A 22421-nucleotide genomic window follows, 5' to 3' on the forward strand; every position below is an offset into this window, starting at 1 on the left:
AATATTTTGGTAGCTGTTATTTTACCCTCTGGGTGCAACTGAATATTTTCATAAGCCTATCATTCTACCTGGAAAATATTTATGTCAGCATTTTCAAAGGTGCTACTCCTTCAAGAGGTAATTATCTCCTAGTTTAGAATATCACATCTGAGAGTACTGCGCCCCAAATGAATAGCCACTTCTGGAAAAATAAAAACAAAAATGCAATCTAAGTGCATCAGATGTACAAAGACAGAAATTTCATATGTTAACTTTTATTTGATTGACTATATATAAAGTGGACAAAAAACTCCTCTACATAAAAGAGACAAACAGTATTGAAACTTCAAACATCCAAAAACTCTTCAGTAGGCTCTAAAAGTTACATCATTTTATCTTATAAACCAGGGATTTTTTTTTTTAATCTCTATTATGATCAAAAGAACTTTTTAAGCTTTTTTTAATGCAATTACTAAAACCAGAAATTTCTGTATTTATTTTCTTAAAACTAAGCCTATATGACAAAAAAACCCAAAAACAAAACAAAACAAACAAACAAACAAACAAACAAAACCAAAAAAACCCCTCAGCATTTACAATAATGCCGTAATATTTGAAAGGAGCAACCCTAAGTATTATTATACATCTAATACTTCACCATGACATCCCTTCAGTGGATGCAGGATTATTTTCCTCAAATATAGTCACTGTGAGAAAGTTCCTCTATGAGATTTTTCTTCATGTATTCTAGGCAAGGGTAAACCAATGCATTTACCAGGCAGAATGAAGTTTTAAGTTACTGAAAAGGCTCAGACCTCTTAGGCTTGTATCTCACTTTGAAGCAATTCACCCCAAAATTTCACTGTAGGACCCAGTGTCAGTTGGCCCAAACTCCTGTTAAATCCCCACATTTAGCGTTTCTGGATATATGCCTCTAAAACCCCACTGCCAGCTAATAGAAAACATAAAGCACAGAGACTTGGGGGCATTTAGGCCAACTGGCTCTGACCTGTGAGTATAAAAGAGTGCCTGATTATGTTGTGGGGCAAGTTAAATATTATGAGATCATGCAGTAAAGAAATAGAAACGAGTAAAACATCAAGCAAAGGTTTATCCTCAATAGCTTCAGATGCACACTCCAAAAATAAATGTAACCTCTGTATCAAATGCACAGGAAACACTACTAAGGATGTAACCATCTTACTAGCAGTAATGCCACCAAAATTATGTATAAAAGTTTCACTTTCACAAACCTTGATTATGTGTAGACCACCTCAGGGGGATTATTTTTGTGTCTGTGTGGGCAGGATTTATCAGCTTCGAAACATTTAATAAAAGATGTTTCTGAAGAATAAAAACCAAGATACATCTAGGATGTAATAAAGAAAAGGAATGTCGAGGTCTAATTTTTTTTTTTTTTTTTTTACTTTATATAAGCTAAGTTCCATTAGAAAAACTAGGCAAGATTGGTTCCAATTAGTCCTTTAGTTTTAGCCTAAAGGAGAATATTTTTTATAAGGTGAACACAGTTTGCTCAGCTGTTTTAAAGGACACATTTGGAGTGCATTTCTTTTCCTGAAATATTAATTGAAATTCATTTTGTAAGGAAAAGATGAGAGAGTTTATTATCGAAAGCCAAAACATTAAACCCAAAAAGTTGTATTAACTGAAAATTAAGCCTCAGGTCTTATTTTACACAAGAACAGAGATAAGAACCTTTCTTTCAATCAGACCTATCAAAAATTGGAAGATCTAATGAGGTGAGTAGTGGTGTAAGTCTGATAGAAATGAACTTTGGTATCCTATAGACAAACAATCCTTTTATTTTGCCTTATTTGAACAAAAGGGTCTTTCATTACAGAACTAGAAGATACAGAAAAAGGTGACATAATATTTTCAAAATGATATAATAGAAACAAAGTGTATCAACTTCAATGTTACTCTTCAGTCAGGTTTTGTAATGAGCCCAAGTCAGATACTATTTGATGGTCAAAGGGATCCTTTTTTATAACTTTCTTTGCAATCATTAGCTAGTACTGTATTATTTGGCATTACTACCAGGATTATCTATGATTATATAATGAGAGATCCCCTTTGTAATATCTCTGCAATTAGACATAATTAAGTTTGTCAGAGGAACGTTAATTTCCTGATTTTTGAGTAAATAAAGAATCAATGTTAACATTGCACTAATCAGTACTAACTAATGTTTAATTTGTTTTGTTTCAAACTCAGAGGTCACATTGTGAAACCATTTGATAGTATGCAACAAAAAACTCAACAAAATAAACAGAAGTTGGAATAAAGATAACTTTATATTAACTGGTACTTTGCTGTCCTACTGTTCCATTTGTTGAGTTGTCCTGAAGCCAATAAAATATTGGTAAGGATCAGGGTACAAATACGACTTTAAGTACTCTCGGTTGTAATCTCAGAATGAATCGACATTTGTTTTTACCACACTGTGATAACATCACACATGTCAGACTCATAAATGCCTGTATACCTGTAAGCTTTCTGTTTCAGAAACAGAGGTACTACCACTACAGCTAAATGAAAGTCTCACTAACTTCAGTAGACCTTTTGTGAGCCAGGCACCAAGCAAGAGATGAAAATCATGTTTGAGAAAAATCCCATATAAATATCAAGCTATACATCACCCATCCAGCCAGCTGAGTAAGTAAATAAGTTTCAACCTGAAATTCTCAGGGATTCCTATAGTAAAGCTGCAGCATACCATAAAAATTCTCAGGGGATTCTCAGATATGGGCTTATGGAGGCAAATTGTGAGTGAGCTGTTGAAGGCTGTCTGGTGCAACACAGCTATTATCAGTCATGAAAGCTGGGATTGGTTGTTCAGGCACTACATCCAGTTCATGCAAGCATCTAGTGCCCAAAGTTTAAAAACAGGTGCAAGAAAGGTAGCCACAGGTTTATAAAGAAGAGAATTTATGGGGCATTACTCTCCCAAACTGCTGTTCCTATAAACAATACTCTGGGCTCAAAGTATCAAGGTGTGACAATGATGAAGCTCTCCATAAGAGGATTATCTCTTTTATTTTTCCTGTCTTATTTATTTAAAAAAAAGGAACAAACAGTAAAGCAGTAAATAGTTTCTACATTTAAATCAATGTCAATAGTCTTCGGAGTCAACACTGCATCAGACATCCAAGACTTCTTCTATTAGGAGACCGACTGGAAATAAACAAGTGTCAGTTCACATCTGATGCAATCTTTAATTAGAACCTCACAGTCAAATAGGCTACAAGCTTTTTACAGCCTAAATTAAGGCTGTAATTTTGGAGCACAAGAAATCAACCACCAGGGAACAAAAGCACCAGTTTACCATACTGCTAAAAGTCAACTCAGTCTGACTCCTGCTTCAAAATATGAAGATAAATGATAAATTACATCATTTTCTTGAGCAGACACAACACAACAGTTTCTTCAAATTTTTGGTATTAGGTACTTAATGATGTGCAAGTTCTTTGGGATAACTACAGGCTACTCCTGTGAGAAAAGTTATGTGCAAGACAAATAAAGCCCAAAAAGTTGATTTACAGGTGCTACCCACATGCATATTACAGCACTATCCACAGGTCTCAAATCTTAAGATTATCCATCCCAATCTACGACAAGTGTTCACTTTCAGAGGAATGAGAATACTTGCTTCACAATAGCTCAAAGGTGTTCAAATCCCTGCAAGATACTAACACTTTATTCCATTCATTTTAATGGAAAATAGATGTCCAAATTCCCAAAGACAGTCCTTTTACCACTGGGCCCAAAGAAACAGATTACTTGAAAATATCTTTTTATCACAAGAGAAGACAGGAAAAAAATTCCAATTAAAATTGATGGAATTGATCAAAGAATGAAAGCCATCAAGGAACAAGACAGGCAAAATGGGGAATAAAATAAGGGAAAAGTGCATAAAGTTATCTCATTCTCCTCAAGGATTATAAAAAAACTTTCTACTAGAGTAAAAGAATATTTCCAGTTTGTTTTCTAACAGCTAAAAAGAAGTGTATATTAAAGACTAGGAACCATACTGAAAACTGTGGCAAAGGCAGACCATAAAGCTGAAAGTCAAACATTGTACCTTGAATTACTCCATTGTCAAAATTAAATGGCCAGAAAGCACTTCAGTGTTTTAGGAGTAGCCATGTGCACCTCTAACATCACAGATTTGCCTTGGAACTGAAGTCCCTTCTGCTAAAAACAAATTCCTAGTTAATACTGCTTGGGCTAAAAAAGAATTTCCTGTAGCTGCAGCCCTTCGGCTTATCATAGAGATCTGTATAGGTCTGGAAAGATCTGTGGATTGTGGCATGTGATTAAAAAAAATTACATTAAAAAACCCACGGTTGCTTTGCAGCCATAACCCTGCTCCTCTTTAGCACACCTCCATACTCCAACTCCTTCCTGCTAACTTAGCCTTTCAGTCCTTGGTTGTCCCATGTGCACACAAGACTAGATCAAGTCCTGGGAATTTCTGAGGAGAGCTCTGGACCTAAGACCGTCTCTCTGGGGGCAAGGAAGTACTCGAGGGATAAAGAGCAAACCATCCCACACAGTTACCACCCCACACATTCTTCCCCTGTGGCCATGCTCTAAACCCACAGAAAGCTTCTTGGAATTTCCTGCAATACTCGCTAAGTCCTTCTCTTAAAGCAATATCTGCACCTGCATCTTTGAGAAAATGTCAATCAACAATTTAAATTGTTGCTTGTAAAACTAATAGCTAGATTTTCCTTTAATAGAACTACATCTAAGATTGTACAGAGAAGGAAATCATAGAATCATAGAATGGTTTGGGTTGGAAGGAACCTTAAAGATCATCAAGTCCCAACCACCTGCCATGGGCAGGGACATCTTCCACTAAACCAGGTTGTTCAAAGCCTCACTCAACCTGGCCTTGAACACTCCTGGCACATAGATGCATACTACTTTGCAGCCATGAGAGACTTTGAAAAAAAACCAAACAAAACCCCCAAACAAAACCAAGCAAACAAAACAAACAAACAAAACAGAGGCAAAAAAGGCAATAACCTATAAAAGACAACTGAATATGACAAATATGAACAAAAGCAGTACAAATTGTATGGTACTGGTAAATTAGCATATTTTTCTCTTTTCAGCAACTGAAAGCATCTGAGGAACACTGGCTTTTAGAGAGGTGCTCCCCATGCTCCATGCCCTCCCATTTAAACACCAAACCAAAACTCACACAGATGTGATTGATGGGACAGAGACCTGACAGACAAAGCTAGGGATAGTTTCAAAAGCAGAAACACATTTGACCAAAGATGTCAGCCCCTCATAATAGACCCAGGGAAGATCTTATTACATTTTGCTGCGGGGGTGGCTAATATCTAGTTTGGCCAAGAGTCCCTGAGACATGATACCTGTATTACAATGTCAGATACAGGAACAATGCAGTGGTGTTTTTCTATTTGTCCTGACTTTTCAGGATCTGACACTTAGAAATGTTTACATGAAAATAACAAAGAATAAGAACAGGTAATGCTTGAAAAATTAGGCTCGAATTTCTATTGGTAAATAAGAAATTTAAACATTCTAAAACTCAACAGGAAAGTGACAAGACTACAATGATTTCTGTCCCTCATAAAAGACAGTGAAAATGTACACTTTTGCCTTTCTACTTACATGGAGAATAAGCAATGCTTTCAGAGCCTGATGAGAGAGGTGCTGCTAGTTGATGGAATCATTTTTCATCTGATGCTAAAAAGAAAGTAATAAATGAAACGAGTTTTGAACATGAGCTTACAATACTTTTAGTATCTAAAAACTGCCATTAAGTAGTCTGAGTATTCTATAACAAGGGTCTAACAAAAGCTAGTGTTCTCACTTATGTTTTCCATCCTAACTGTTAAATCCAGGCTGCAGGCTTCTTGCTGTACTGTTAATATTAAAGATACCAGTGTTACAAACCGGAGCTTAATGGTTACACACACATAAAAATATTCATTTATCTGACTTCAAGAGAAGTTGAAGAAAGCAACAAGTGTATACATGTACTGAAGTAATACAAACCCTAAGATAATTCTTTAACAGTATAGTGTAGGCATTATTAAAAATTGTTGAAGAATAAGATGGGATGAATTCACATCCATCTCAAAAAGTACAGACAATTCATTTTTGCAGACCCTTCAAGATGAGATGTTCTTTTAAGTGAAACTACTGAAGCAGAACTCTGATGAGTTTGATGATCCGAAAGTGAGATGTTTTAATGCTATCATTATCATTATTAAACGTAGCTGTAATGATGATTTAAATCTGTGTTCCAAACCTCCTAGATGCTCTTCAACATTAGACACCTTTGTGTCTTGAAGACCCAGAGATACGCTTACTAGTTGATTATGCTATATAAAAAAGCTCTGCTTAACAAGACAGATGCAACCTTATTTTTATTTAATGATATTGTCTTCAATGGAATACAAAAGAAGCAATTGATAGCAATGATTGAAACATTTCTTTAAGAGACTTGTAAATTCAGCTGTCCACTACAAGAATCTCCAAGAGAAGAAACAGGGCGATAATAAAAGACAAAGTAGCAGCTTTGAACAGTGACATTAGTGCAGGCTGGCTATGTGAACGTGACAAATGATCTAATGGCTACAAGCTTATGGAGAATGAAATGTATGTCCTTGTTTGCTGCTATTAATTCTGTTCCAAAATGAAAGTCACAAATCTCAGTGCAGTGTTACCAAAGATACCATCCAACAACAAAGAAAGATACATGAGAAAGGTGTCTTTGGCTAGACAACAACAACAGCAACAACAACAACAAATAATTGAAACAGGAATGTTTAAAACTATTTCTTCTGATTCTGATACACGGTTGCTCATTGCTGTATTGCAGGTACACTGAATGAAAAAGTAACAGCCAAACTGTTCCAAAACTGTACTATAGAGCCTAAAGACAAAAGTCACTCTGCTATCACCAGCAGGCTGCCTAAATCAAGTGCAAAAGGGTAACCTGAGTGAAAAAGTGCCCCTGGTTCTCAGAGACACTTGGTGTTCCTCTCAGGAACACATGCCTCTGCGTTTGCATCAACAAGTGTCTTGAAATTTGCACTGAGAACAAGAAGGACTTTGATCAAAAAATAGCACACATTTTTCTCAGCAAGGAACTTTACAGAGAGGTACTAAATTTACAAAAGCAGTTGAAGGAGGTTTCAGAGGGACTTGACAGATTACAGGCTGATGACACTACCGTTACAGCCTCAGTGGAAATGTGGTTTGATCTAATTAACAACAAAGAACTAGAACCACTGAAGAACAAAATTAAAAAATTATTCAAAGACTCTTGGAAGCTTTCCATTTCATAGCCACCAGGACTGATTTGAAACACAGACGGATGGGATTAAACCCAGGGTAGGACGTCAAGGTTGGGACAGGCACTGAACATATTCTAGATATCTCAAATCTTCTAAGATTAAAAACTGAAGATTCATATTTTGCCCTAAATATGCAATTAAAAATGGGTTTGATTGAATACAATTAATTTAATCATGCAGGTGGAAAATACAGATGTTAAATTAGGGCAGACAAGATGGCTGAACTTAGAAATGCTGGATTTTAGAACAGATGCATTGCTGTCCAGCTAACTCAGCATCACTTTTTACACATTTTTAGTTTATTCATATCACTTTCATTGAAACTGTGTAACAGCATAGGTGCTAAAATCAAAGAATCTGGTGAAGTGCACCAATATGCAGAGTTAGATATCAAGCCTCATAGACCTAAATTTTTCACAGGCTACAGAGACCTTGAAGATGTTCTTGTTTTTTAATTACACTTTGCATTTTAAGTAATGTGTATTGAAGGGATAAATATGCCTATAAAATACTTCATGTCATTTGAATGCACTGTTTCAGTGGGTAAAATGCTACATTTGTGTTTTCTCCAAGAGGCTTTTGCAGAAAAAAAAAAAAAAAAGTCATGCTGGGGAGAAAAATTCAACTTTGATATGTTGGCTGCTGTTTCCACATACAAATTTTTTCTCCACACCCAATAGAGAACACATACCTCAGCTAAACAATTGTGAGCATCTGTTAGCTATGCCAATATCCTGTGGAAAGTAACAAAAGGCTTTAACTTATTTTTAACTGAGAGAACCACATAACTAAGAAAGTTTTTGCTTGAGAATTTCAAGTCAGATTTGGGATTACTGTATTTCCCTCTTTGGGAAGTTGTATGATTATTAATCTTATAATTAAAAAAGTAGAAGTTAATGAGGAAACATGTTAACATAAGATGATTTACGTGCCTATTAATAACAAAAGTGTATTGGGAAAAAAAAAAGGGGGAAAAGGAAAAACCCATTGTGTAATCCAGTTCTGATGAAATGCCGGACAATTTTGAGACTGATAAAGTGAGTCACTGCCAACTGACTCAGCATGACAACGGGAGTTCATTGTTGCCTTCGGACCGAAGGAAGCAAGCACACATTTGGTTCAAACTGGATTTGTTCTTTCACTAAAATGTGCTCTTCCCACCATCTTCTTGTTCTTCTCTCACGTCTCCCATCAGACCCTCTAGTGTCTCCAGTACATACTGCATTTATTAAGCCCTGCAGTATTCAGCTAGCATTGGATACAACACACATCAAGCCCTCAGATGCAGCATGTTACAAAATTAACTTAAAAGGCTGGAATGCAGCTCCATTTTTAAGTCCCAGTATATTTATATTTCACATATGGTTTTCGCTAGGCTATTCACAGGGGGGACTATAAAGCATCTCAACATGTGAGGTACTCTTGTAAACCTCACTATGTCCTCAGTTGCACTTAGTGTCCTCAGGCCTGGGGGATGTTCTACTGCAAGCATTAATATGCATATAAGTGCCGCTTTTTACATCCACATTTCCCCCTCCCTGCTTGTAAGTTTGGCAACAGCGGGATGGCTGAGTTCAGCTCAAAAAATGGAATTCCTGTTTATCTCCAAGGCTTTCCAAACATTACCTTCTGCCAGTCACTGCAACTTCCCCAGGCACCCTCTGAACTTAACAAAACAAGGAGAGCTCATGGGACTCGGGACCCTTCAGAGTCTGGGCAACAGAACTAAACAAAATACACTGCCCCCCTCCTTGAAACCTCTCAGCTATATGAGAAGAGTTTACTTTAATATTGCAATAATGTGAATTTACATTGTTAATGTACACAAGAGAAAGGTTCACCTGTTGCATTGTATAAAGGGTACAGAATAATGTTAGAAAATCTGATTTGTGGCTCTTTACCTTCAATACACTCAAATCTCCATCTCATCATTCATTATTTTCTCCTTCTCTCATTAAAGCTGCTTCTCCTGAAGTCTGTCTGAAATGTGAAAGTCACTTTTTGTTTTTTCTTTGTTTTACAAGAGATTATTAGAGTCTTGGAAGTTTATTGATTTAACTGTAGCTTATGAAAGGCTCCTAGAAATAAAATTAAATTATTTTTGAAAAGAAACAAGCAACAAGAAAGGTCCAAATTTGTCCAAGCAGCTAAAGCATATCCAGTTATTATAATTTTTTAAAATGCATACTTTACCAAAAGGAACTATGCCACATCAAAAATTATCATGCCAGGTAAAAGAAACTCCTGACAATTAAAGGAAAGATTGGTAATCAGCAAATTTGGGTTACATTCAACTTGAATGCAGACAGCTTGGCAGGTGACTTGAACTCAACATCTCTAACTATGAGTTTATCCATCAGTGCAAGAGGCTACTAATGCTTCCCTATTTCAGAAGGGTGTATTAAAAGCTTAATTAATTGTTCATAAAGAACTCAGATTCTCAGATGAGAAGCATCAGAGAACACCAAAGTATTATTAATCTCAGGTGCCAAAAAATTATCCCTGCTCTTGTATGAAACAGGTCTGAATATTTGTAATATCCCCAGTTCAGTTTGCAAATGATGAGAGTTATCCAAGTAAAATAAATGTCTGGCCATCAGAGTAAACAAAGACATCATTTTACGAGTCCAATCTAAATTGTAGAGATAATCAATATGAGAATAGCAGTGCCCACAATGAAACCTGTATTAATTATGAAGAGAGTTTATGAAAGAAATTAATCATTATTATGGAGTTCGCTGTAGGAATTTAATAGCATGAGCCAATTCTACATGACTCTTATGATGCTTGAGGTCAAATATGCTGAGTTTGAAATAAACTTTAATCTACTCTGAACTAACTTTGTATAAAAAAAGAAAGCTTCTCATAAGTTCCACATTACTGCCCAAAATAACAAATCTATTCTACCCCATAAGTGCGTGTGGTCTGATATGCCATCCTGAAAATAGATTCTAATGTCTCTATTCCCTCTCCCTTTTTTTTTGTTTTGTTTTGGATTTTTTTTGGTTTGGATTGGTGCTATAGGAAAATTATATACACTGATTACAAGAGAAAATTAGATATGGGAGACAGGCGATATATTTTTAAGCTTACTTTGTTGGGTTTTTTTTCCTTAAGTAACCACTCTCCCAAAATAAACACAGAAATGTTTATGGAAATAAAGAAACAAATTATAACAATTTTAGGTAGCATACCGCAGTCAAATAAATACCATTTTCTAATAAAACAAACTGGGAGAAAGCCTAATAGAACTTAACCCATAGTAACCAAAACAGCAGCTCAAGGGACTTTCTGTTCCAGAATCAGATCTGTTATTGAGAGCTTAAGATTCATATCCATTGATCAACTTCAGTATTAATCAATTAATCCCTTTTGTAAGATTATAAATTCTCTGGGGAAAGGCTATGACTGGGAGTGGTGCAAATGACCAGTGTGGGCTTAATTCCACCTCCAGTCAAGTCCAGTCCTGATTGTTTGCAAAAGGAGAAGATCAAGACTGATGGTAAGAGCTTTTGAAAGGCCTATCCTTTGTATTTATTTGTTTTTGTGAAGGTCATCTTAAACCAAATAAAAACACATAAGTAATGAGCCCATCTCATTATTCTGAAGTCCATGCATGGCAAAAACTCCATTAATCAGAAGTAGATAGAGAATTCTTGGGAGATTTCTCATTTGGGGTACTTCTGAGCATGTGTGTGTGATGTTTGTGAGGGGAAGGAGGGCAAACCACTGGGATGCAGCCAGGATGAAGGGGTTGGCTACCCCTGCAAGTGCACAGAGAGATGCAGCAGAAATAGTATCTTCTTGCTTTTGCAAAATGCAGGATTAGCCATTTTGGAGACTCCTAATAATGTATGCAAAGCTTACAATATGGTCAATAACAATTAAGTGTGCAAGAGGAAGAACAAACCCTTAAAATTTTACAGAAACAAACGGTCTTCAATTAAAAGAGTCAAAAAGAGCTCAGTGTGAATATTTCTGAGCTTCCTTTGTTGATGCTGTAGGATTTCTTTGAAACTGTACAGTTCTGCTTGCTAAAATCCTCTTGGCAACTACAGACTTCCTTACTTCTGATCTCATCACACACAGATGGCTAAGGCTTGTAAAATATTATTAGGGGACGTGTTGGAGTGGCCTGAACACGGGTCACTCCAGCACTGTAATTTGACTCTCACAATTTCTCTGGATTTGTATAACCTTGAGTTCTGCCAGTGTTTCTCAAACTGCAAAATGGGAAGGGAGTCTACCTCCTCGTGAAGTGACGAGAACGTGTGAGTTAATATACATACAACTCTATATAAAAGGAAGAGTGTTACTGCTATTTGGGGAGAGTAAGATAGGGTCATGCGGACTTCAGTTTTATTCTCTTCTCTGAAACAAACACCGACACAGATATAAATAGCGCCTGTAGAAAAGCAAGGGATGAACTTCTACTTGTTTTTTTTAACAATTTGTAGCTTTTGCATGTAAAGTCTGTTTAGAAGAGATCTGAATAGTTTCATAATTAAACCAAAAATCTTAAGTTCTAAAACTATTACATTTACCAGAGTGGATTTTTATTTTTCCAGTGGTGTCATAAATTCACAGTATTTGCCCACCAGTTCTGGTTTTCATAACAAGACTGTGGTTTTTATTTTGATCACTGGTTAATTTATTGCTGCAGCACATCATTTTGCTTTTCTTTTGGAGGTTCTGAGGAAAAGTAATTCTTTACAGACACTGTTCAGATGGTATTTTTCAATTAAAAACACTTAAAGCAGAAAGGAACGATTGTCTGGTGGGGGACTGAAGATCAGAGTTCAATGCTTGGCTCTACAATAGACTCCCTGGGGAAATTTTCAAAGGCACAAATGGCAGGTTGGCACATCACTCCCATACTTGCTTTAGTGGGAGTTAGTTGCCTCTGAAAACCTCTATTTCCTTTCCCTAGATTATCCTGATCAATTCACCTATTTTTTCTCCGTTCCTTGGTCTGCAACCACAACAGTGGAAATTCTAACATTTTGTTTCCCTCACCTTTCTCCCAACTTGCCTTGTTAACTGTAAGCTTCCTGAGGTTTTACAGTATGTAAAATACCCAGCACTGGTGAATGGGGCACTGATCTCATCTGGGATTCCCTAGTTTCTGTTAGAATACACACATGCAAATAACACTAATACTAATTGGGAGTCTGGAGTTAGCATTCTTATCATATCAAGTCCAGGTTACCGTGCTTCCCAGGAGCAGCACTGCTTTGGTAAAAAGCACCAGATTATCAGCCCAAGCAAATGGGATCCACAGAACAGGTGCAGAACAGCAAGACTGGGTAAATTGGTACCAAAATCACCCATTCATTGAAAGTGGGGTATTATTAACCCTCTTCATCTCGGTCCTTGGTTTTTTGGTGACTTTACTTTAAGCCAACCTACTCCATTTAAGTAGACATCCTTTGAACAAAATGTTACATTTTACTGGAACAAAAAGCAAAGACTTAACAAATGGTCACAAAGGCTTTCAGAAAACAAATCATTAAACTGAGTATGCATTTGCACCACGAGAGTGCAAGTACTCTCATCCACTGTGGTAACAAAACCAGATCAGTCTCACTTAACTTGCAAGACAATTTTTATTTTCAAATGACAAATGTAAATTTCCCAAAAATGTGACACATGGAACCACTTAAAGGGAGTGAATGACAGTATACTGAATAAATGTGCATGACAAGTAAATTCAAGAAAATGTTGATCTGTACTTGTTTATCCAAAAAGTGGAGTGCCCCACAGAATTATTCTAATAAAACTAATAATTATTTTTTCCTACTCTACTGAACTTAAATGTATTGTGACCACAAGTAAAAATAAAAACCAATTCATATTCCACGTGCACTCATTAATTATCTACTGTCCTACCAGGAATTACCATGTTTGCCAAATGAGATGAGGCTAGTGCTCATTATATTCCAGAACACCACCACTGAGCAATGACGTCTTTCAGATACCCACTAGTAGTTAAACTAGGCTTTTTATTTTTGTCCTATTGCATAAATTATTTTCTAAGCCATTCATCTTTCTCAATGATCTCTTTATAGCTGTAACCAAGACCCTAAGTTTCGTGGGCATTTTTTTTCCCCTCAAGTTAATGCAGCTAAAGCCAGTAGCATTACATTAGGAATTATTTTTTATATAATATATTCACAAGATTAACACATATCTTTATGTGCTAGGCACATCGTCCATTTCTTTCTGCATCATTCAGTTTGTATCATCTATGCAATCAGTCCAGTATGCAATGCAAGATAGAATTCTTACAGTAGATGTAAATAATTCAAGAAAGTTCGTAACTCCTCAGAGAGATTTACTCACAGATCACCTGTTCACAGAGTTTAAAGAGATGTCAGAAGAGTTCCAGGATTATTACAGACCAACGATGGGAAAAGTTACAACAAAGTATCCGTATTCTTACAGCGTAGAACTGAAGCTGGCTTTGATTTTGGATAAATTAACAAACTTCAAAAGGATTGGTCTAAATCTGCCAGGGGAGGAATGCTGTTTGATTGCATCATGTACTGGGATGCTGCTGCAGTCGGATCCAGAAAGAATGACGCATCACAGTCTGACATGGCTCTGATAATAGATAAGTAAACCGTAGGATTGCCAAATGAAGAGGTCAAAAAAAATCCCAACAAAAACAAAAGAGCTGATAAAGCAAATTACACCAACAGAATTTGCAGTGCAACATGAACAAAAGAAACCCAAACAAACCCCATTCCTATTACTGATGGGATGCCCCTGTGTCCCACATGGCATCACTGCAAACGGATTCTGCACAGAGTGAGAAAGGCACAAGCCCATAGTTCTGCAGTAACAGCAGCCCACACAGAATACCACCATTTGCCAACTGAGAAACCTTGACCTACTGGCCATGTGCCTCCATTTCTGTCCTCCTGATCCACTAAATCAGTCACGTCTTAAGGTAGGTTCACAGTCATGGATGACAAAACCCAAAGCTTTTCTGTTTGCAGCAATCATTGTATTTTCCTCCCAAAGGCAAAGCATGCTAAGGACATTTTTTATATGTCCGGAGGCCAACAGCCTGTCACTCGCTTTACACCGTGTATCACATCTATCTAGGACACAGAAAGGATTATTTAAAACTCTGAAGGAGACATCTATACCCACTACATTTCCAAAATAAGGATGGCAAGTTGCTGAAATAACTTATTTAAAACTTTTTCTCAAGTACAGAGTGATAGAATTAGAGTAAAATCATCTAGAAGGGGTTGGAAACACTTTCTCGTGAAGTCTTAAACATCACTTCAAGTGACATTAACTTGAGCTACATGTCCCATTGGAGAGCAAGTGTCAGCAAAGTAAATGCATTAGTTAAAGCTTAATAGTAGTTTGGTGTTCAATATCCTGAAATATTTAATATGTTTTTTCCCAAAGTAAACTGGTATTCAGTTTTAATGAAGACATTAACCTGCTTGATTTGTAAGCTCCTGTGGGAAGTCAGTCTAAAACACTGTCACAAGAGGTAGGCAGATGTAACAAGAGCTGTGACAGGAAATCAAGCACATTTTAAATGTTAAAAAAGCAGCCAGACAATAAGTCTCAATATGCTCTTGTTTTCTTTTAGTTTTGTTTATTTTTTGGTAATACGATTTCTGCCTTTTAAAAGATGGCAATTAAGGCTGGCTATAATGTAGTCTGAAGGTAACTGTGGGTACTGAAGTCTACCTGAGTCCTCACCAACTGTTTTGTAAACAAGAAGTGGTAGAATACAAACTAAAAAAAAAAATAGTTTGGATCAGATTCTGAACTTCAAGACACTTTGCAGTTTCCAGCATTGTAGGATGACAGCTTTAAACTGGAATCCACTGTTAGACTTTTAGTCACAGTTTGAATTTTCCAGGCTGACTTTGAATACAGTCTACGCTGCATGAGAACAGCCGGTCTTGTGAGTTTTCAGCTTGAAATGATAGTGATATAACGAGATGAGCAAAAATGGTGAGACCCCAAGCAATTAAGGTGGGTGTGTACTCTTCCTGAAATGCATATTGGTGGTTTGACAAGGGAGACAAGCTGGCTGCTTTGTTTCACAGTAGCTGTGTTTAGTTCATGCTGTCAAGCGTGGATTCTGACACTTAACAGTATTAATATTGCTATTTCTATTGATATAATTAGCACTTCTATAAATAATAGCTAAAGCTGCCATAGCTAAGTATATTACTGCAATCAGCACCATCAGGCCCTTCTTCGTTACACACCCTCCTGGAAAGACAAGCTGATTGATCTCAACAAGAAGACAGCCAGTGAGCAACTCTGTTGATTCTAGCGGCCCAGCTAAGAGCAGCCACCACCATGTAGAAGACTCTCCTAAACAACTAGTTTGTATGTGTGAGACTAAAGTTTCTCACCAGTCTTGCACCTGCCAACGTTTGAGTGCTATTTTCAGCCACATGATAAAAAAGCCCTCACACTGAGTTCAGTGGGTGTTGTTCGTACACAACAATGGGGGAGAAGTCCTACAAATCATTTTGGAGACAAACTAGACTCAACATTTAAACTCCACCTAAATAGCACAAAGATTTTATTTATTTACTTGACAGCTATGAAACAGAAAATTTCTTAACAAAACATATATTGCTGTTTTTAACAGAAGAAAAGCAGCACCTGCCATTTCAATCCCTAACTTCATTCTGTTACACTTAAAATTACTGAAGAATGACAACTTTTCTAGTGGCCCAAACTTCAAGCACTTCCAACCTGTTTCAAAGAACTTTGCCCTTGTTTCACTACACCTAAAAGCCATAACTTCTACATGAGTTTTGACGATGTTCAGTATCTTCCTTGAGGTAGTTATGCTTAATGACTGCAACTTACAGCTTATAGTACCAGTGGGAGAGGGAAGTAAACAGAACTAGTTGTGCTGGTGTTGGAAATAAAGCCTCAGGGTCTCAGAAGATGCATGCAAAAATACAAGCAGTTAAAAATTCCAGTTTTGGAAAGAGTGGGTATTTTCTTCTTTCTTCATCTTCCATAAAGTGATGTGGGTAAACACTGTACAAAGCTCTTCCGAAGGCCAATATTTACAGTGTCTGGAAATAGAAAGTGTTACGTATAAGGAAAGCAGCCTAGATGTCTGACTGGAGTTTGTTACAAAAATGCTTTAAAACTTCTATGTTCTTATGCTTTAGTCAAATGGATGTGCTGAAGGCCGTATGGGAAAGTAAGTTATTTGTGTGTACAATTAGTATTGAGTGTGAGACGTGCACATTTTTGAATCCTGTAAGTTCTTCCAGAAACACTACTTTCTAGCTGCAGTACTTGAAAACTTAAAATGGTAAAGAGGAGACTACAATTCCAAAGAAGTTTTGTACTCCTGTACTACTAATACAGCTCACTTTGTATGAGGCCAAAGCACTCACAGAGCACTATGTTTTTCAGTAGTATCAATGCCAAAATCATTCCTGTATAATTCCACTGATGTCACTTCAGTTATTTCAAAAAGGAAATTCATGTCTAAGCCACCTTCTGTTTTCTGATGCAAACCCAGAATAACTAAACCAAAGTTTATAAAATTACTGGCATTGGCATTTATTGTCAAACCAAACAGTCAATGGGAAAACTGGCACCTACCATTTGAAATTATTGCTTGAGATATTATTTATAACCCTAATGGCAGCATTTCGGAATTCTCCATGTACATACCTTTGCAAATATTTGTGATGACAGCACATGGTATTATTCCCGTTGTACAGATAGGAAACAAAGACTGAGCAATTTTCCCTAAAGTCAAATATGCTATTTGTGGCAGAGCAGAGAGCTTCATGATGCCCAAGTCTTAAGCCAGGAACCAAAACCAGTAAACAAGGACTCAGTCTTCAGCATGTTTTCATGAAAATAAAAGAAGCAATAACTGGGTTGGACCCCATAGTAGATTAAAAAATTAAGGAAAGATGAAGGAGTAATTATTTCTTTGAATAAGTAGCTACAAGAACCAGAATCAGAACTTTCCCTTATGAGAACATTTGATAACAATATTTTGGTATTTCTTGAGGTATCTTTCATGAACATCTGGGAAAATAAGAGTAGAAACCGAGATCTACTGATATCAGTAAGCACGAAACCATCTACATCCCAAGATCTTTTGTTTTCTGCTCACCCTGCTCAGGTCACAAACATGGGACCTCCCAAAGGAACACAGACCTTCTAAAATCACCTCTAGTTGTGAAAAACAGTCAATGGCAATTATTTGCTTCTCCTTCAGAAATGCCCAATGATTCATGCCAATGTATATATGAAAATTAAAGAACTGAATTTTGATTTGCTCTGATGCCCAAGATCAAGGGTCAGCATGCCCGTGTAAGGGTAAACAAGCAAAGTTTACTAAAAGCTGCCAATTTGAGACACTATTTTTTTTGTTTGTTTGTCAATACTGTAATGATTTGTGCACACTTTCTGCAATAGCTCTTCAGAGAGCTTAAACTGCTGGTAAGATTTCTTGGGCAATTACAGACGAATTCTGCTTACTTAACATTAATCTGGTACTTTGAGCAAATTAAAAATAATTATTTTTCCCCATAGCATCTTCTACATTAATATCTGCAGTCACTCTGGAATCTTAATGAGCTAAACTCAGTAAGTTCTGTCCATACTTGGCTAGAGGACAGCCTTTTCCTTCAGGATACACATGCGATCATTTGGGAACAGTTTGCAAATCTAAAATTCCACCTCGCTTGAAGGGATTTACAGCCTCACATGACAAACCCTACTGAACAATACCGAGGCCCTGTGAAAAATAAACAGAAAGAACACACTTATTTTCTAATACCAAGATGGAAATAGTAAGTCTTGAGGGCCGCCTGGAATTTGACCAAGGTTACCCAGCAAGGATCAAATCCTATTTGTCTTAGGCAGGCAGCCCTGCCGAAATCAAATAAGCCCACAGCACAGATCAGTATACTAAGGCTATGGTTTAACCTCTGCAGCATGCTATAAATCCTGTGCCATAAAATAGGTGCTATGGATTAATTTCTAATCCAAATTACAACTCCTCATTGAAGAGCTGAAAACACAATTCCCCTCACAGATTTCCATAACAAGGACAGGAGCATGCTGAGATTTTTTTAAGACTTCACTTATAAAATTTTGAACAAAACATTTTCCAGGATACTCAATTAATGCAGTGACAAATAAATCACACTGTTTGAGGTAACAGAACAAATCATACACTATGACACACCATCTTTTTTTTTTTTTCATCTGCCTGCGTACCTAGTCATTAATTTACCCAATAAATTAATTCCACAAGTGGCTCTCCGAGTCATCAGTTTGAATTATCAAATTTCTGCTGTATTTCCAAAACAATGCCAGGCATGCATGTGCGTAGGAGGGATGGGACAATGAAGCCAATAGGTGCAGCTGTGGCCTGGGAGGCAGAAGGTCTGTTCAAACTCTGTCACTGACTGCTCTTTGACATTGGGAAATCATTTCCGAGTTGTTTGATTCAGGGTCTTTCTACTACATAATATTGTAACAACGAAGCCACTCCCCAAATGCTTGGAAGGCAGAGACAAGCCTTTAAGAACTTTATGAAATCTTATTTTCCTCTGAAAATCAGAAACAGGGATGAGGGGGAAGGGGTGTGTGCAGCCAATCTGTTTGGATTTCTTGGTTTTGAATCTTCCCCATGTGTAAAACAGGAAATAATTCAACTTTCACAAAGCATCTTTATGCAAGTACAGGTGAAAAGACCACCTCTATAATTTCAGATGATTGAATGAGTTAGCCTATATCTTGTACATCTGGTACTGCTGCTGCACAGGACCTGAATAGTTCTCCTCTTTAGTCTGAATGCTGGCAACCCTGATTTTAAAGCAGGGGGCTTAGGGTTCCATTCCTAATGTTATAACATAGTAAGATCAACCATGAAATCCTCGGCCAAAATGATTTTTATTTTACTTTTTGTGCTAACACAACAAACAAGATACGTTTTAAGACTCAAAAACCGTTTCACTTTGGAAGACACAAGGCATTCATATCTTTAACAACTGACTAGGCACAGATTCCACATGCTATCAGAAAGTTTTCTCCTCCTAGAAATGAGGATTTTTTAAAAACACCTACAGATTAAATGATGAGATTTAAAATAATGCTAAAATTTTCTGTAATGTTCTTCCTGCATTACAAATGGACTATTAAATCAGTGAAGTGCCAATCAAATGCTTTTGTACTTTGAAAGAAAGGTTTAAATAACAAAAGCAGTTTTTCAGGCCTCTCTCTCCCTCGGTAGTCAGTGTCACCTATGCACTAATTACAACATATTTACTCGCTTTTCTAGTAAGATCACATTTGAATAGAATTTTCAGAACATGATTTTTAAGAAAAGTTGCAATCAGAGCCTCGTGGATTCTGGTTCTTATTAATCCAGCTTGCCTAAGAAAATATAATGTTGTGCAGTAAACTTCAAGATATATGACAGGATTGAATAATAACAGCTCTGGATTCAGTCTCCAGCTTTAAAAATCAACTCGCTGCATGACCTCGGGTGAACCATTAATTAACTAGGGCCAAATCCTCTGTGGACTAAACACAATGGAACTAGCCAGTTTGTACAAGCCAAAGATCTGCCCCAAGTTTCCAGAAGTTTTGAATCAGGCTGGCCAAATGCTGGAATTTTCATCCTATGAAAAAAATGTTCAATTCTGTGTCAGGGTAAAAAGCAAATCTCTAATGTCCCTTGTAGAATAAAAATTCCAAGCAATTCCTTTAAATGGGGAGAAAAGAGGGAAAAAAAAAAAAAAAAGGTGGAGGTCTCTCAGGGGAAGATTTTGTTAACCATGCTTTCTCCTTGCAAGCAGAAAGTAGAATCAACAGAAGTCTTCAAGGCAGGTAGCCATGAACTATCACTTTAATTTTCTGGTCAGACAAATCAAACTTATTTTCCAGCAAAACTGGAACCTTCCTGCAGAAAACTGCAGCTTCACAGATACCACATTTTCCACTGGGATGGGAAGGGTACTCCCCAACAGCTCTAATATTGTGTACTCATTGCATCCTGTGAAGACAGCCTAGCTGCTAAAAAAACTCTTGCCTCTGAGGGTGGTTTGTGTGTGTGTGTATGTGAGAGAGAGAAGGGTAACAATACTTTCGTATCATAAATTTATTTTTGTCTTAAGTTACCCATTCTTGCAGAGCACCCCAAGATTCACGCATGCCAAATGATTCTGCATTTCTACAGCCTTGGCCCCGTAAATTCCAAAGACATCGTTTCAACATCGAGAGTACATCCCTGGCATTCAGAAAGACCCAGGAAGGCGCTCGGATTTCAGGGCTGTGATACAGTAGCTGTACACAACAACAGGTTTTATGGCGGTACATTTCACTCCCAAATAATTACTCTGCTCTGAGAGCCCAGCTCCAGGCTTTGAACATTACTTTGCTGTACTAGGCAGCGGCTCTTACTTTGTTACCATTTCCCACCTGCCGTCCAGCAAAGAGGATACAGGGCTGACACAGGAGGGCTTTTAGCCTGGGAAACACCGACGGGCTCCGCTGCAAGGGAACCAAAAGTCTGGGAACACGGCCGGCGGTTCGGCGGCGCGTTTTCTCTCACCCAGCAAACCCATTTTCTCCGACTTAACACCCGTGGGCCCCCTCCCTGCCGACGGGGCTAAAGAATCCCGGGAGCGAGTCCCTGCCAGGGACGATGCCCAGAGCTGGAAGCACAAGGCACCGTGGGGTTTTGGAGTCGCGCTTGGTGGGACCTGCCAGAGCCTCGGCCGGGAGCAGCGAGGAACAACTTATTTGCTCCGCGAGCCTTCGGGCACGGCATAAAAATAAATTAAAAAAAAAAAGAATATAAAAAAGGCAGCTGAGCTCTGCGGTGCGGCAGGACGAGCAGCTCCTGCCCGGCCCCGCATCCCGCGGGGCATCCCGGGCGCCGCCTCCATCCCGGGGGTCAGGCTGGGTCAGGCTGGAAGGGAACACAGCGGTTCATCGGCTCCAGCCTCTCAGCTCGGGCAGGGCCGTCCCGGAGCACAAGGACCCGGTGGCACACAGACCCTATGGCACAGGACCGAGTCCGGGCGGCTCTGGCATCTCTGTGCCCTCCCCGGCCCCGGCAAACAAAACGGGCGCCGCCAACTTTTCCCAGCGCCGCGGCCGGAGGAGGAGGAGAAGGAGGAGGAGGAGGAGGAGCGGCGCGGGGGTGGGGGGGATAGGCGGGGGTGGAATGTCGGTGCCAACTCTCCCTCTCCGGCCGCGCGCGCCCTCGGGGGAGCGGCCCCGCCGGGTCCCAAACTTTTTTCCAGGACGGTGAAAAAACCTGCAGGCGGCGGTGGGTGCGGGCTGTCCCTCCTCCCTCCCTCCCTCCGCAGGGACTGTTCTCCCTCCCGGAGCAGGGTCTCTCTCTCTCCCCCTCCCTCGCCCCCCATCTCCCCCGTGCCCTCGCCCGCCCCGCCCCCCTGTGGGCGTGTCCCGGCTCGGCCCCGCCCCCGCCCGCGCGCTGACCCCGGAAGCGCCGGTACCTCTCTCATCTTCCCGCGCCCCGCGCGCGCCGCCGGCTCGCGGCACTTTCAGAGGCGGCCGCCGCCGCCTCGCAGGGAGCCCTCATTGGCCCCCGGCCCCCGCCCCCACGGGCCGCTCCCATTGGCTCCCAGCGCCGCCACTCACGGACCGGCCCCGCCCCCCGCCGCGCCTCCGCCTGGGCCCGCCCCGCTCCTCGCGGCTCGGCGCTAATTCTCTATAGGTGAAGCCGGCCCGCTAAGCGCACCTCCTATTGGAAGGTGCGAGCGTCAGTCAAACCGCCGGCGCCTCTGATTGGCCGAATTTCAGAAAGCCAGAGGCCGCCCTCGCCGCCCGCGTGCTGTGATTGGCTCCGCGGGGATGTCGCTCTCCCCGGTGACCAGGCGCCGATTGGCCGCCGCGAGCGGGCCCGCCCCGCAGGCAGCAGGTTCGGTTGCGCTCCCCCTTGCCCCGCCCCCCCCGCCCGCTGCGCATTTTCTATTTCCCGCTTTATTTATTTATTTATTTTCCTCCGTAAACTTAAATGACCCCGCGGGGGGCGGGGCCGGGGCGGGGCCGCGCGGGCGCGGG

General features: G+C 39.4%; 1 protein-coding gene across 6 annotated transcripts in view; it reads right to left on the reverse strand.

Moving 5' to 3' along the window:
* The window catches only part of ZBTB20 (zinc finger and BTB domain containing 20), a 476987-nt gene extending 455084 nt beyond the window's left edge, over positions 1-21903 (reverse strand). For 2 of the 6 annotated variants that reach the window (XM_050333925.1, XM_050333926.1), the window contains exon 1: positions 5650-5717. The gene's annotated coding sequence lies outside the window, so the exon portion shown is untranslated. Of the gene's footprint in view, positions 1-5649; positions 5718-13685; positions 13797-21853 lie in introns of those variants that run through there. The other 4 variants (XM_050333923.1, XM_050333929.1, XM_050333928.1 and 1 more) reach the window with 4 other exon arrangements.
* Between the last annotated feature and the right edge of the window lie 518 nt (positions 21904-22421).

This window comes from Myiozetetes cayanensis, unplaced genomic scaffold (assembly GCF_022539395.1).
Source record: "Myiozetetes cayanensis isolate MyiCay16 unplaced genomic scaffold, myiCay2020 scf5-8, whole genome shotgun sequence".
Lineage (NCBI taxonomy): Eukaryota > Metazoa > Chordata > Aves > Passeriformes > Tyrannidae > Myiozetetes > Myiozetetes cayanensis.